This window comes from Pinus tabuliformis, chromosome 7 (genome assembly GCF_031772625.1).
Source record: "Pinus tabuliformis cultivar Carrire ecotype Pingquan chromosome 7, CPIR1, whole genome shotgun sequence".
Lineage (NCBI taxonomy): Eukaryota > Viridiplantae > Streptophyta > Pinopsida > Pinales > Pinaceae > Pinus > Pinus tabuliformis.
Genome location: NC_142293.1, coordinates 26,413,528 through 26,417,924, shown reverse-complemented (window position 1 = coordinate 26,417,924; position 4,397 = coordinate 26,413,528).

Below are 4,397 nucleotides of genomic sequence, written 5' to 3'. Positions count from 1 at the left end.
TTTCCAGTTCACCTAGAAGTTTAGTCTCTTCTAGGGTGTGCTGGATAGGATGTGTTAATATCTTAGGAAACGGAAGTGGATTTGCTTGAGTGACACTTTCTTACTTTTCCTCTTAACACTCCGGTGGAGATGTAGGTTGATTATCTGGAAGCACTCTTCCAAACCTAAGGTTAATTTCTTGAATTTCCACAACATAGGAAGGGTAGGATGTTTCTCCACTGTAGACTTGTTGTGTCTATCTATTTTTCCAGTTCGGATTTGGTTGGGAAGGCATCTGAGGTTTCTTAGGTGGAGCAGGGTGTAGGAGTTGTGGTTGAGATGGAGGTGGAGGCAATAAAGCTGGAACTTGGTTGTATGGGGGCCTCTACCCTTGGGATGGTGCATTACACTTGGGTTGTGGAGGAGCATATGACTGAAATGGTTGGTTGGTAGGTTGGGAATGGTATTGAGGTGCAAAAGACTAGGGAGAAGTTGTGGACCATGAAGGATGAGCAGGAGGGAACCAAGGGGGAATGAATTTATTCTGATTAGGGTTGTAATATGAATAGGATGCCCTTTGCATGCCTTGATGGTATGGTTGAGGTCCTTGAGGCCTCCTTTGGTTGATGTAGCAGAGTTGTTTAGTCACCCCTTCAGTTCCCTGATACACAAATTTTAATATAGGCAGAGAAGGGAACTTATCTATGGAGTGGCTTTCCTCACAGACTGAGCATATTTCTATAAGATTTAATTGATATTCATTCCTAGGGTTCCTCCTGGTACATCTGGGGTAGAAGACAACTAAGGCTCTCTCTGGTTCCTCCTACTTCCTCTTGATTTGCATGGTGTCCATTTGTAGAGAAAGGGTATGCAACATTTCACTCTTAAAGTCTTCAAACATGTTCCCAATTTCACCTTTTATGGATGTGTTGGAGGAGGACGAACTAGCCAAAGCTTGATTAGCCCTACCCTTCTTTCTAGCTACCCTATAACGATTCCTGAAAACTATCTTGATATCATCATAGGGTAACTGATAGATGTACCCTCTAGATAGTAGGTTTAGGGTTTCTAGGAGATCTTCCCTAATCCTCCTAAGAAGGACTAGCTTAAGTGATTTAGGATCAAAGGTGCACTTGGCCCTTTTGTAGCTAAGTTGGATTTTTTCCTCATAATCTTCTAAAGATTCATCATGTCCCAAGGTCATTATGAAAATCTCCTCTTTTTTATCTTTGGACCTACAGTAGTCCCTATACTTATTGTTAAAGGCTTCTTGCATCTGGGCGGAGGTGCTGATACTATCCCCTGGTAAACCCATGAACCAGTGCAAGGCTGCATCTTTGAGAGTGGATGGGAACAATTTCAACTTCTGATCATCAAAGGTGTAATCATAAGTTCTGTATATGACATCAAACTCAAAAAAAAGGTATCCGGGTCTTCTGAGGTTAGGCCATGGAAGTGAGGAAGAGAATAGGGGATTATGTTTTTCATCTTAGCATCCCCATTAGTTTCTCTGATGGGAAAAGCACCCTCAACTCTATTCTCAACTCCTTCTCTGTCTCCAATCCCATTTATATTTTCAGCCATGGTGTAAGTTGGTGGAATGGTCTTTTCTTCTTCCTCTATAGGCTCTTAAAAAATATTTGGTTGTTTTCCTAATGGGTCCTCTAGCTCACAGCCACCAAAGAAAGGGGAAGGTTATCTATTTGATGGGGTGGGTATATTTGGAAAAAATTTCCTCAATTGTCTCTACTTCTATGAGGCATGAAAGGAGTTTGTTTTTTTCTTTTTAGGGTTTTTTAGAACTTCTTACAGAGTGGAAAGAAAGAAAAACCAAATTGCAACTACTTGTTGAATGGAACTACTTGCATAATTGGAAAAAAACAAAACCAGATTGCAACTATCTACTCAATGGAACTATTTGCAGAATGAGAAATAAATAAGGAAAGAAATAAAGAAAAAATCACATCTACTCAGACACCTCCCTGGCAAGAATGTTTAAACTCTTGGGGCTACCATATTTACTTCATCAACCCAGGGTTCATACAAACTTGGAGGTGAGAATGTTGTATACATAGTAGATGTAATGGTCTACTCTTTTCACTTTTAAACTGGGGCAATAGACCACTAGGGCTTCTCAAATCAGTTATATTGACTAGAAGAAGTTTGACTACCAAATGGAGAAGGGAAAATTATATTTAATGAAAGAAAAGGAATGCCACCTACTTTAAGGAATGAAAGACTGAATTAGAAGACGCTTTTAAACTGACATGAAATCTTTTAGCTACTCATTCACACATTTTGCTTGAAAAGGAAACCTATATTAACCTTGTTTATGACCTGTGATGATATAGACTAATTGAGCATGGAATATGATCTAAGAAGTATTATGACTGCTGCATGCATGTGCTAGTTTAGGAATTGTAGAAAAATACCTTTTTTATGTTTTTAGTTTATGAATGAAAATGATAATCTTCACTTGTTCTTTGGCAAGGGAGATAGGTATGGACTAGTCTCAAGGGTATGGAAGCGAAGGAGAGGCTCAATCCAAGTCCAGATGACAATTTTTGCTAAATTTGGGCTTAAAACAAGCTACTACGGGGTTTCCTATAGTACTACTACAGGATGTCCTAGTTCTATTGTTTGGTCAATTTAATGGTCTTAAATTGAAAGCATAGATTATCGATCGAAGTTGCTAAAGTTATGACGTGCAAGTGCACCATATATTATAGAAGCCTTTCTTTAGGTTTGTAAGATGATGGTTATATTTATTTTGGGGATTTTTGTTGTTATCTAAGTCCTATTTGTAAGAATTAGGTTAGAGTTAGGTTTCTAAAAATTAATGAGTGGAAGTTAAGCTACTATTAGACTAATCTACTAGGTCATATATATATTGAGTATCGTTCTGAAACATCTTATGTTAATCATTCTAAATTTATGAACATATCATAAACACCTTGCTACTATAAAATAGAGTATTTAAATTCAAATGATTCTCAGAGCAAGAAAACGATCCTTTACAATTTGTCTATAAGTATATTCAAGTTCTGATTCTAAAAGGCATGAAGGTAATCTTCTAACGCCGACTACAGAGTATATACAAGTTCTAATTCTAAAAGCATGAAAACAATATTTTGACACTGACTGTAATTAAGTGAAACGCATTGAAGAAACTAAACCATTAAACAACTATGAAGAAATTCAAGTGCAAACGAAATAACAAGATTTAACTGAGTTATAACAAAATAATGAAATGGTGAAGTAAGGAAACTAAATAGTGAAATGAAATAAAGTAAACCTCGAATGTCTACAGGGGCCCTCCGCATACAGTAGGTGTAAATCATGCTCACATACACATCGAATAACAAAAAGGTAACTTTATCTTAGTATGAGAACAAAGGTCTGTTTCACACAATTTCTTCGGAGATTAACTATTACTTTCTTGTTATCCTTTACAGAGGATACATATTTATATATAAAATGCATGCTCAATAGTTTGAGACTTCTATGCTTACAAGTCTTTAAGTCAATCCTTATTCAAATTTGAAATTTTTGGCATTATGGTACATATGTTGTCCTTGACAGAAACCCACACACAGGTCAGTTCAGACTTGATAAAGGGAAGCTCACATTGTAACAGGTCAATTCAGAGGTAACAGAGTAATGGCATAGAAGAACAGGATGATGGAACAAAGGATTACAAATCAGAATCAAGCAATTGAAGGAAAATAATGTTTGAAGTTGTATTAAGTTCTATACGTTGGTTCACCTAGTCCAAGTAGTGTATACAAGCGGGTTTAGAGAACATAAGGAGCGTATACTTATGCACACACTTTCACCAGAGGGAAAGCATGTATGGGATGGAAAATTAAGTTTAAAGAATACCAAGGGTCCATACCATAGCATTAGCCCACAATATTGAGTGGAATTATGTTACTTGATCCCGTCTAAGAATACCACAAGTTATAAATGTTGTTTTGCTTTGAGGTATTGGAAAAGGCTCTTAGTGTATAAGGAGGAGAAGATCAAAGGGATAAGTGTGCAAGTAAAAGGGTTTTTCATGAATAGTTCTATTTAAAGTATATTTTGGGTTGTAAGGGCTATGGTTTTGAAATAGATCTGAAATATCTTGTGCACCCTTGGATACAATGTTGGATCAGGATCATGAGACCTGAAATGACTTAACATTGTATGATCAAATAATGGATAGTCTATATCTGATTGATAATTCATGTTTTATCCTTTATATGCTATGATCTGGGTATATTTGAAGTCTGGAATGGCTGTGAAGTTATAAGTTATTATTTGCAGATCTATACGTTGGTTCACCTTGGTGAAGGTGCGTATACACGCTAGTTCAACACTTCCAAGTAGCGTATTCAGAAGAAAAGCTTGTTATTTAGAGATGAATGATCTATCCG